We start from the raw sequence: 13226 nt of genomic DNA on the forward strand, positions 1-13226 counted from the left end.
GGCATCCATGTAGGTCTTCATCTTTCCCTAGAGGGAACTCCAGCATGTACAGTGCTGTTTAGTGACTTCGTATGTCATGACCAGAATTTCTCCTTTCTGTTTACTTCTGTAAGAGAAAGAACACTGTAGATGGTATGAGGTTCATCAAGAATTGAACTCAAAGTCTGAGACTTAAAATGGAGACTGTACCACAGAGTGCCTGTAGGCACACTTCAGGCCTATCGATATGTAGAAGGTTCTCTGGAAAGATAAGCAGTCAGTCTTATCACTTTCAGTGTCACCATCATGAAATGATCCAGGAGAATTACATCTCCCTCAATTAGAAACTTAATGCCTAACAGAGGGTGTAGCTTATTTGGCAGCATCTGTAAGATGTCTAGGGAATTGCTTGTTCCATATTTTAATGGCTTTATGTTTTTGTTTGTAATTTTATCATTGTAATCAGTAGTAACCAAAGCACTAAAACTGTAATGGCATTTCACTAAATGCTACTTTTTTTAATCAAAATCAACCAAGAGAATTAAGATTCCTTAATATGGGATATTTACTATGTTAAGATACATATTAAGGCCACAAAGTCTTTTCCTCTCAAGGCATTTTTGATAATGATAATGGATTTACACTTAAATTATACTTGCTTGTTTTCCAGTAATTCAAAAACGAATCTCAAAATCTGGTAAATTAGCAGCCAGTGCAGTGAGTTTGTGTAAAGTTGCCTTCACATCACTTTTTCCATATATTTCTCTGAAATTAAATGTTTGTCTCCTTTCTGGAAGTGGCTCTCTGAAATGAGCCATGAACTTTGCATTTAAATTTAAAATTGGTTTTAAGTGTCATCCCACTTAAACACCGTGTAGAGGTATATTACCTATTTAAGATAAATGGAGCTAGAGAATGCAAATAATAAATGATTTCATAACAGGTGATTTTTATTATTTTTATGCCTTGCAACAATATTAATTCTAATCAGATGCTATACCCAAATTTGATTTTTAGTTTTACAAACAAGATGAGCTGTCTATAATAGTAGAAACTTTTTACTGTGCTGCTTGCAGGGTACGTTGCTTCCAGGAAACAGGTTGAATATCAAGTATTTTGTCATTTGAATTTGTTCTGCAAATTTGGCAGCTTTATATTTATACATGTATATTGGTGTATTACTCCTAAATGTTTGGAATGGAATAGCAGATTTTCTTGGCACTGGAATCTAAGGATGGAAATGCTGTTTGGCACATAAAAGCAAAAAGTTCAGTTACTACAGTACTAACTAGACTAAACACCCATACTTCCTCTTCTGATTATTAAGAAATGTGTTATTGAATTCTTTTTAGGTTTATTTGTAATTCATCCTTGAATTAAGCCAAGTAAAACTGGCAAATTAAGTTAAATAGTGTTATGTTCGAGAAGAAAATATTTGTAGTTTTCACAGCCTTTCATGCATGAAGAGCAGGAAAACAAATCTGGTACTACAGACACTACTTTTAATAACTCTTTTTGGTTGCCAAAGCTAGAAGTAGGCTAAAAAAAGTACATTGCCATGAAATAACTTTCTTTTCTTAAAATCTGATCTAGAAAGCCAAGCTCTTCTGAAGAAGGAATTCCTGGCAGTTCAGTGTCTTTCTTCTATGAGACTGAACAATGTTAATTCTATTTCAGATGTTCTGGATATGCTTTGTGCAAACACACCATGACTATCCCACCGGTTGTTTTAGCTTTGGACAGGTCAGTACCTTTTCCTGCCTGCATACTAGCATAATCATCAGCAGCAATATGCCTTTTTAATGAGCTTTTGCACTTGTGCAACATACCTGAGAGAGCAGTCAGAAGTCATGATTTCAACCAACTGGATAATTTGTACATGTATGCACCACAGAACTGGAGACAAGTACTAATTTTCACTTTTCTTAAATTGATAAATAATATAAATCACTAATGTTTCTCACCACCTTGCCATGTTTGTGGGGTTTTCTTAACTGAATGTGTTTTTTTCATAAAGAGTAAAAAATGGAGCTGTTTATGGAATGTTAACATTTATGGGGAAGCAGTAGTAGTAATCATCTTCTCTCTTCGATAGATGATGAGTTCAGGGACTTTCAATTTTTAGCCATCAGATTTGCAGGTATTGTTCAACATCCATGGAGGGAGCTTGCAAAATCAGGAGGCTGCAGTTGTTGTTTCTGAATATGTTCTAATAAACTTGATTCGGGCTTCTGGCTTGCATTAGCTGTTGAGCTTTGGAGAAATGGCTGAAGCCTGGGTGGCTTTGAATGTTGAGTTGCAGCATTCTTCTGCTGACAATATTAAGGAAGTGCTATTGTTTTTTCTTTACATGAATGCCATATGCTATCAACTACGATAGCTTAAAGGCAAATTCATCCCTTGCTAAAGCTCTCCAGGTTGTAGAACTAGTAATACACACTTCCAGGTGGGAAAGAAAGCTGAGGATAGTGTTGGATGACTTTCTTATCTTCACAAGTCAACTCCTTCAGTCCTTTGAGACATTGAATTTATTTCTCTATGATTCCTTGTGTTGTTATACTATGAGAATGAGATTCCCTCAACTTTATATGGATTTGGAATGCAGATATATCAAACTGAACTACAGTAATTTTTAGTGTTCAATTAGGCTGTATTACAAAGGCATATTCTTGCTTTCTAATATTGTATTCTATGTTAGCAGTAGAAACTGGCATTATGAAACATTCCATTCCTTTTAGATTATACATTTTTTCCTGTTTTAGCAAATATAATTTAGTGCAAACAGAACAAATGAATTCAAACATATGAAAATGATTTGTTACAAATCTCAGAGTAAGCTGGGTAAAGGTAATGGAATACAAGATTTGCTTCCTTTAGTGTTGTATACCAATACTGTCCCTGGTGGCAGGCTATTATACATGGGTGCCATATCACATGTGCAGATGAAGAAAAAAGGTTTATACTTTTGTGTTATTAAAGATTTTGGACATAAGTAGAACATTGCTGCAGATTTATAAAACTCAATCAGAAATTTATTTGATGTAAATGCTACCAAACTCTTAAAGGAACTTTTCATCTCTGTTGGAGAAGTAGAGACATTCTTTAATCTCCTTTTATAAACTTATGTAATGAATTATCTTATAAAGATAAAATCATTGAAGTTTTGATTGGCAGTTTTAAATTATTTTCTTTATAGTAATGACGATGTCAGAGACAACAAGGGAGAGGCATACAAGCTCTCAGTGAAAATTCTTACGTTGCTGGTCCTTCTGTGAGCTGTACTGTAAGGTTAGGGTGATAAAGCTGCAGTATTTGCTGTGCTCAGAATCAACTGGTACTAATTTTTACAAAACACCTCACAGCAGCGGTGTGTGTGTGTGTGTGTGGGGGGGAAGTAATATCAGAATATAGTGTAATTTACGAGCACAAATTAAAAGTCTTGATGAGCTTGGAATCTTCCTGATCAAAGGCTAGGAATGCAGGAAGGAAGTGATGATGCTGTCATTAATACTTGCTCTCTGAGTCCCCAAGAGCTCAGCATCATCTTGTACTCTGTTGCCTGAGCATTTTCCTCTCTACCATGGTAAGACTAATGACAGGTCGTCACTCTGTTTTATCACAACTAATCTTTAATGAGATAGATACACTTTAGAATGCAGGCGTCTTGAATTATAGACTTGGGAGTAAAACTTAGTTCCTATTAGTGGATTAAACAAAGATGGTGAATACTTCCAACGTTTATACAAAATGTATTTTCCCATTAATGACAACTTTCAAATGAATATATTTAGAAATATTAGTAATCCAAAAGCCCTTCTAAGGCAGATGGAGCCAGAAACATAAAATTATGAACAAAAGTATTTTTGCACATTTTTTTCTCGTATTTTGAATTGTTTAATCAAGATGCATATGTTTCTGCATTTATTCTTGTCCAATATAGTGGACAGAAATAGTTAATGTAGATCTTTTTAACTAAGGAGCAATTGCATTAAGATAACTTGACATGCATTTTGAGGAGGAACTGTTCAACTACCAGAAGTGCATTTGCTTTTCTTTCTGGCTAAATCCCAAATCTTCCAAGCATGTGGAACGATTTAGCAAAAAATACGTAATTATCAAACAGATCTGTCTTTGCCACCTTGAACAATATTTCTTGTGGCAGGATAAGTGAAACCTCATGTTTAGATTTTATTTCATTTGATCTTCTGCTGTATTGGCAGGAGATTACAAAAAAGGAAAAAAAAAAAAAAGACAGATGGCACTATTAAAATATGAGTTGATTTGAGCTTACTCTAATAAGAATCTGAGTATTCTTGGTAAGACATGGCAAAAAATTCTAACTGAAAATTTACACCAAAGAAACCAAAATAGATTTATCTTACTGAAGCCCTGAACAGTCTACGTAATTATAAAAACAAATTTAATATCATGCAGGTGTTCACAAACAAATGTATGCACATTATAGCGCTTAAAATATAGTTGAAATGAAATTTTGGCTCTTAACTTGTTTCTGCTTTTCTTTTCTTTGTGGAGGCTCAATGCAGTGAACACTAGTTCTTCATTACAGTCTGCATTCTGTGGGTAGCTACACTTACTGATGTTGTGGCCTTATCTGTAAAGAACGCTTTTTACTGAATAAGAAATACGTTGTCAAAATTAATTCAGTATGCTCCTGTTTAAATGACTTCCAATTTCTGTGAATTACTTAAAGTGCTTTCAAAACTGAGTTTTCTGGTTTAGCTTATGCATTTCTCATAAAAACAGCTATAACATAGCTGAATGGCTCTTTCAGTAGGGGCTGGGGCTGGGACTGGTCTTGTGCTCTGTGATTAGTGCCCCAGCTGGGAATCTGCCTTCTAATTTCAGCTTTCAGATTTAGGAAACCTTTTTCTATTCTTTTGTGTGATACAAAATTTTCAGCAGGAAGGATGATAGGTATTACCTCAACTTAGACTTATTCCCACTGAAGTGAAAGAAGAGGTTGGGATTCATCTGTAGCAAAGCAGGGGGTGTGAAACTTCAGTATATTATATACAGATAGCAAAAAATGGGATAGATAATTTTTTCCACACGTTTGTGTGTGTATAAATATGTATGTTATTCTGAAATTAATGTCTCCTTTTTATTTCATGAAAAATAAAACAAAAGAGCATAACTATTTGATGGAGCAAATTCTCAGGTACAGAGCACATTTTTTCAGTGTGGTCACCACCATTATCTAAAAGTGCACCAGAGGTGACCCACTGTTTCACAGCTGCGATGATGACATTGTTGATAGGATAATGTTGCCCATGCAGTCTATCTTTCATTGTCCCAAACGGATGGAAGTCAGAAGGTGCCAAATCCAGACTATACAGTGGATATGGTAGGGTAGTTCAGCTAAGATTGGCGGTGTGCTCTGCAGTCTTCAAACTGGTATGAGGCCTGGTGTTATCATATTGGAAGAGAAAGGTTATCTTCCTCTCTGGCCTAATTCTGGAAGTTTGAACCTTCAGTTTGGTTAGCATCGTGATGTAGTGGTCAGACTTGATAGTTTGTCTGGGTTCCAGAAAACCCAGAAGGATCACCTGTTTCCTATCCCAAAAGATGGTGCACATCACTTTACCCAGTGAGGGCCTGTGTACTGAACTTCTTTGATAGGGATATCACATGTTGCCATTTCATGGACTGCTGTTCTGATTCTGGCTGATAGTGATGACGCTATGTCTCATCACTGGTAATTATGTAATCCAGGAGACTGTCACTTTCAGCTTTGTATTGGTTCAATAGGTCCAGGAAACTTGCATATGATGTTCTTTATGTTCATCTGTGAACATTTGTGAAACTTTGTGATATTACAATGTTGCCACCATCATTTCCAATGCACTGAAGTTGAAATTAGCTTTGCACACAGTTCCTGGATGTAATCTGACAATTTGTGCAGATGAGCTGATTGAGATGCTTTTGACTAAGTGGTGTGACAGCTGTATATGGCCATCCAAAACGTGGCTTGTCTTTCACGTTGGTATTGCTACTGCTGAAACACACCACCCACTGCTTCACTGGGCTGACATCCACTGTTTGGTCTCCAGAAACGTTCAGTAAGTGTCAATAAATGTCAATGGGTGCAATTTTTTCCTTATGGAGAAATTAAATTTCACCCGTTTGCTTCGTACAAACTTCCATGTCAGACATCATTCTGTCAGGCTGCCCTCCTGCTGCCATCTGTGGCACGGCAACAAAATGTCACTGAATATAGGTGGGAAGGTTCAACATCTACTGCTATACCACCATCTGCCTCTGACTTTGTGGACCAACATAATAAAATAGGAGGCATTACTTTCAGAACAGCCCCTGTGTAAGTGTATGTATATATGTGTATAAATGTATATATAAACAAATCAATCCCTGCATGTTTACTCCAGTTAACAAATTGAGTTCATAAAATCAAGTTAGGGCTTACAGATATAGTTGGAACAGATGTAGAGAAGTCCTGGAGAGCACATATTTCAGTGAGAACTCTGGTTTTGTCATGTTTAGCTTGGCAAAATGAAGGTTAATGGCTATGATTGCTGTCTATGAACATACCAGGTAGGATAATGCTGAGAAGTGAGCAGAAATATTTAAGTTAATGAAAACAATTGTTATAGTAAGACACAGGAATATGTTGGACGTGATAAAATTTGTGTTGACATTTAGGAGGTTCCTAAAAGCAAAATGAGTCTTACTGTAATTTCAGAATAAAAGAGGAGGGACTAGCAGTTCTTAAGATCCTGCTTGATATCTGTTGTAATGATGTGGTTACTAAAAGTTCCCTTACAGTTTTACATTTCTTCAGTGGTGACTGAAAATGTTGCTGTTTCCATTAAGGCATTGTGCCTTTCAGCTCAACTTTCTAGTGGTACTTCAGCTGCTGTGAAGGCTGAATATGTGTCCAGGACTGTTTCTTTTCAAGAGAAAATGGTAATTACTTACGGACAGCCTTTCAGATGTCTATCAATTTTCTCAGAAATACAAATATCTGGAGTTCCCAAGCAAGAATGGAACATGTGAAATGAATAGAAAGTGAAACTGTATATTTGTTCATCTAACAAATGCTCATATATTCTGTAATTTTGTGGAATAATGTTCTGTGGAAATGGGTGAAAATCCCTTCTGAGTTGAGACATTGCATATTTGGAGCTGAGAGTTCAATGTGCTGCAGCAATATGTGGGTACCTTCTCAGCTCCATGACAATGTACAATTCTAGAAAGGTCTATTGTGCTGACAGATTCTCACAGTAAGTTGTATTTCTAAATAGCTTAAAATAAATAAATAAAACCCTATGCAAGTCCATGCAGGTTGTATAGCTCTTACAAAGAATGAAACTTAGACAAGAAACTGAAATCTTGCGCTAGAAGTCTGAGATAAGATCTCATCCTTTGTTCTTGTGTGGTTGGCCTTCAGGGCAATCTACTCAAGGCAGGAGTTTTCTTTATGTGAATCATTGGGGCAATTAAGTGTGATGCTTAACAAATACTGGTCAAGTATCTGTCTTGACTTCACAGGCAGTGTATTAACAATAATTTCTACCTAGATCCATCAGGCCATTTTATTGATAATAATTTGATGTTTTGACAAGGATGAGTATTGTTTCAGTTTGGAACGAAAGTACTGAGATAATTCTACGTTTTCATGGCATACACTATACCAATGACAGGATGTGGAATTAGTGGGGACAGAGCCTTAAACAGACTGATCTTCTTCATATGTAAAACTCTAGATTAAGTTTTAAATTTGAAAAGCATAAAAGATTTAAAAATATTTGTAAGGCAAAAAAGAGTTCTGTGTATCGGAACTGGTGAAGTGTCTGGTAAATCACCAAGCAAACTGAACTTTTGCATTACCTTTTCTATGGCTGTCTTCACTCACTTCCAGCTCAATTCGTCAGTTGATTTTCTGCAACGCCAGTTTATAAGTTGTCTGGTGGTAAAGTGTGTGTTAAAACTTGAAGTATAATTTTTAGTAAAAATCCCTCTGGTGTTAGAATATATGAAGAAGCCTTGCAAAACTTAAAACTGTGATTTGTCTGTGTTTTTTTCTTTTATCAGACCATTTCTCTTTGGAAAGGGAGGTCTTTTAGAGGGCAGGCCTCCCGTCCCTGTGGGGAAGAGCAGGTGGCAGGAGGCAAAGGGCCTGTTGGCCTCAGTCCCTCCTTAGGGAATTCAGCTACTCTGTTGCAGGTCTCTTCTGTGCAGGGCTCCTCACCTCTATCTCCTTCCCTTTTCCAAAGGATTACGATGAAAAGGACATAGTTTTCCTCTTATGTCGCAGTCTAACCCTTAACAACAAGCTATATAGCACTTGCTGTTCATAACTCTGCTTTCTGATACTTAGTAAAAAAAAAAAAAAAACCAAAAACAAAAACAACACAGCTTTCTGTCCTGTGAAAATAGTCCTGTGAATCTGGAAATACCATTCAACCACACTGTGTTATCTTGTATAACTTTCATATGAGGCACTATAGACTCCCTCCAAGGTTCCCAATATTAGAATCTGATCTTCTGGATCTTTCCTGTATTTATCCTTGCTGCATTGCTGTAGTCAGAGATGCTCTGATTCTTGTTTTCTAGTTAAGGAAATGAAGCATGCAGTGCCTGTGTAACTTCTACCACATCACACAGGAAAGCTCTGTCAGAACCACAAACCCATCCAGCCTCTCAACATTTTTACATATTTTTGATAAATTCCTCATTGTCATCAGCCTGTCTTCTCTCATTCACATGTGTGCACACGCACACGCTTGTCCTGTGTATGTGACGTGGTTTAGCTTATAGTCCTGTACTGACTTTAAAAGCATAACAGCGTCTGTAATCTTGCGACAAATGCACTGAAGATGAATACACTGAAAACCTGTACAAACCAAAAGCATCTCTACTGTTGATTACCTTTCTCGTTTTTTGGATACTTACTTAAGCTGCCTTAAAATGCTGTCTTAAGGTTGGAAAAGGTGAGTTTTGGAAACCACACCTTTCTATTGCAGTTAAGACATTATCCTGTAAGGATATTTAACTATTTAGTCTGTGATGTTTCTCCAACACAGCAGTGGAAATCCAGCATCTTGTCAGCAATTTAGTTTAGGGAGCTGCTGTATGTGGAGCTCTTCTCAAATACACTAGATAGGTAAGGTGTGCTCCTGCCTGGCCACCTGCTGGTACCTGTTCAGCTTTCCATTGGAGAGGGAGCTTAAGTTTCACTCCTAATACGCTTCTTGCAGGTTAGAAAAGAACATGAGGGAGAGCAGCAGCTTTCCCACATTTCAGGTGTTACAAAGCAGAAGTTTATGGTTTTATTCTTCCTGCTGTTTGGTATTTACCTATGTAGTTACGCACTTGACAGAACAATGACTTGTCAGTACAACCAACTATTAAATTATATCTCTATATAACTCTAAAATAGTTTTATGATTGAAACTGTAGTTCAGTGAACATGTAACTTTACTTAGAGTAAAACAGCAAATAAGTTAGACTTGTTGGTTTGCCTGATGCAGCTTTAAGACCTTTCAAAATGTTGTTGTGCATTTGTGTGAACTCTTTCTGCAGATATGCCATTCAATTAAATTATTTAAATGATATATTTAGATGAAAATCTTGCTTTATTGTTATGGTATGCACCCTAATATGTATTCAAATACAGCGTATGACAACTAGACTAAAAAACGGGGATTAAAATATTAAAGTAAGAATATTCCTGGATAAGAAGGTTTACAAGCAGAAGGTATACAGAAGGGCTTTGAAACCTTGTGAAAGGTTCTTCTGCTTCTGTTTGTTGTTTATGTTGGTAAATTTTATCAACCATCAATATATTTTATATATAAAACAGTAAGCTCACTGTCTCATAAATAATCTTGTGATCCAAAACTGTAATTTCTGGGAAACTCACAGCTCCCTTTGAGTCTTGGCCAGTTAAATTTGATATAAGTTTAGACAGGAAAAAAAGGTGACAGTCTTGCCAACTTTTTGTCTCTTATGATTTATAACTCTAAACATTAGAAATGTATCCTTGTCATAGATCTGGAAATCAAGTAACACTGGTCTGAACTCACAGAGGTGTCCGTTTTGAAAGGGCAAGAAACAGACTTCCTTATGTTAAAAATAGCTTTTGTGATAAATTATTGAAGCCTGGTGTTTGATCACGGATAAATGGAAAATAGTATTTTGCACTTTGGACCTTTTTCTTTTTGTATAATGAAGGAAACCGAGGTCATTTTAAAATTAGATTGGTTTTGTTAGGTTAATCTGAAATATCACAAACATGAAAACCATAGCACTTTACAATGTAAATTGAAGAAAATGTTATGTGCTGTCTTTATTCCTCATGTGTATTGATTAGATATTGATTAGAATGTGGAGAATATTTTAGACTGCTGCAGCGATTCAAGTAATGTGTGCTACTTTTTCGCTTTTCTGTTGTTGAGCATAAAATATGTATGAAGTCTTGTCTGAAGGGTAAGTACAGAGGCCCCTTGGGAATTTCTGTTGCTGTACCTTTAGTAATTTCAGTGCAACACTGGCAAAATATTTACTTGTTTTTTTGTTGTTTCCTATGTTTGTTTTCATCGATGTTTTACAGAACATTCAAGGGCAGTACTTAGTAGAACCTTAGTATTGGAATCTTTATTCTGATAATACTAAAGTATAAATCATTCTTAATAAATTCTGTTTAGCGTAGCAAACAAATACAGCTTTATTTTAATACTTGTTTTGGTTGCAACCCCTAAATGCTCCTTTTGTGTTCAAGCTACTTTCAGAGAGATGTATATATATTAACCTTCCTAGCATAAGTGGTTTGGAGTAAACACTACATTTCTTCCTCCCGTAGAGAAAATTTATTGTTGCCTTAGATGTCCTCACAGATGGCTAGACTTGTGCTCTGTCTGCTGTGTCTAACTGTACAACTGATGAGTATGCATTTTACTTGGGTTGAACTATGGTTAAACTAGAAAGTTCTGGATGACTGAAAATTCAGAAGTGCACATGTAGGACTGTCATTACTTAAACAGTTGATTTGTGGTACTAAGTAACTCCAATTTGAAACACTAGCACAAAATCTGAATTGCAAGCTAGAAATTTGTGATTTCTAGAGATCTGTACACATCAGTAGGCAGTCTGTATCTCTGCTACCGTTGTTGTAAACACTGGAAATTCCCAGATCCTGGACTCTTTGTCCTCTTACTTTTTACCCTTTTCTGTTTCTTTTTTTCTTTTCTTTCCTCTCTTCACCTCTCTTGTTAAAACTTGTTTTATACACATTCTATTCCCCCTCAGTCTCTTTTCCTTCACCAGCCATAACCTAATAATACTTGAAAGTGTTCACAGTGACATGGTTTATTGTGACGGTTGCCTCATGGTGTTGCCTCTCTCTTGAGCCAGGAATGATTTCCCGGAGGCCAAATAAAGAACAATATGTCTCCTGTAGCTCACAGGTTCTCTCAGTTGCGTATCCTAAATATGTGGGCATCTTTATGTGTCTTAAAATTAGCTGAAGATAAGCTCGGGAATCAAAGCCTGATCAAAACAATGTCCTCTGAGTTTGAGGATTTTCTGTCACCATTTTATTTTTTTTAACTGGAATTTGAACTTTGTTATATACAGCTCCTGAACACGTTTTTTTTGGTGTTTTCCTGTTTTAAGATGAATCATTTAAAAATTGAGTGCGTTATTGTCTTAATCATAGAATCGCAGAATCACCAAGGTTGGAAAAGATTCACATGCGCAAGAGGGAAAAGATGCTCTGTCACTAGTCACTCCCAGATGTGCAATGTCAACCTCATTTTGCTTATGTTTATAAAATGTGGTTATTCGGCTTTCATGGCTACTTTTTTAATTTGTTCTTTGCATATACTGGTCTTGACTGTGTCAGAACTATTGTTATTATTCTAGTGATGTATTTATATTTTATTGTTTTGATAATAATGAGAAATACACATTGTTATCCGTTAGATTTTCTATAATTTATAAGCTACACTGTATCTTGTAATACAGCTTACCAGGAAGACATGAATTTCCTCTTTAGAGTTGTTAAGAAATAAAAATGCTGATGCACATCAAAATGCATCAAAACTTTCAGATTTAATTGCTAGTAGAGGGAAGAATAATTGGAGGTCATGATATCAGTATTAGGCAGTATTTCTGCAAGATTCAACATTTGTAAATATTCTAAATAAGGATGCTGCTTCAAAAACCTGATTGTGTGAAAATTCACATTGCAGAAGAGAAAGAACCATCCAACCAAATAAATGACAAAATGCTATTGTATTTATAGAATAATTATAAATTTAAGTGACTTGTAGTTGTCAGAATTTCTGTGAACAAACCAAGATAAATTGCCTACCATACACTGCTTTTTTTTCCTCCCCAGTTCTGCAGAGTAAATAGTTGATTAGCTGTTAGCAGATTATAAATCAATATAAAGCTAGCTTGAAAAACAAAGGAATAGGAAGTGCAAAATTTATGTGACATTTTAAGTATGCAAAATACTGAAAACTTTTTCTTCTGAAGTAACACATTTTACTTGTAGGCTGCAGATACACAGATGATCCTACCTCTTCGTGTAACATAACTAAAACTTCAGAGACAAAAGTATGATAATTCTGAATTTTGTTTTTCTTGAATTTATAAGTACAGAGCACTCCTCACTATGTTGGTTTTATTAATAAAATCTACAGTTTATATCCTGTAGTACAAGTGTAGTTCTGTGCGAAATACACAAACAGTGCACCTTTCTAAAAAAGAAAATCTTTAACTGCATAGTTTTTTCTTTTTATTACTTAACAGCTTGTAAACATTTTCCTTTTATGGTCTCAGACACAGAGGATGTAAAATATTTCATTTAATCTTAAGTAGTGAAGATGAGGTTGCTAAGGTTGCACATAGGTACATGGTTAGAGAATATTTTCTCTCTCTTAAAATGGATCTTCAGTCAGTGGTGTAGCGTATGTTAATGATTTAGACAGAAGTTTAACATTAAACTCAGTTTTCACAGTAGTGCTCTCCTGGCCTTTAGAAATGTCTTGTTTTGGTTGGTGAACTTTGTGCAGGCAGTTAGTATTTCTTACTGAAGCGAGTAAGACCACCCCCCTCATGAGAACTGTTGTTTGTTAAAGTAATCTAGAACAGGCTAGCTGAATTTATAATTCTACTGGAGAAGTTGTGAAACAGTCTAAATTTGCTCTGACCACAAACTTTGACCTGTTTGGCCTAATTGTGGGAACCATGCCAAAATTTGA

General features: G+C 35.8%; 1 protein-coding gene across 4 annotated transcripts in view; it reads left to right on the plus strand.

The window, feature by feature from the left end:
* The window catches only part of AHR (aryl hydrocarbon receptor), a 97932-nt gene that overhangs the window by 56400 nt on the left and 28306 nt on the right, over nt 1–13226 (plus strand). Inside the window, exon 3 of one of the 4 annotated variants that reach the window (XM_021389071.1) lies at nt 1657–1722. The exons of the other annotated variants lie outside the window; for them this stretch is intronic. The gene's annotated coding sequence lies outside the window, so the exon portion shown is untranslated. The remainder of the gene's footprint in view (nt 1–1656; nt 1723–13226) is intronic. 4 annotated transcript variants of the gene reach the window in all.

The sequence above is a fragment of the Numida meleagris genome, chromosome 2 (genome assembly GCF_002078875.1).
Source record: "Numida meleagris isolate 19003 breed g44 Domestic line chromosome 2, NumMel1.0, whole genome shotgun sequence".
In the NCBI taxonomy this organism is placed as follows: Eukaryota; Metazoa; Chordata; class Aves; order Galliformes; family Numididae; genus Numida; species Numida meleagris.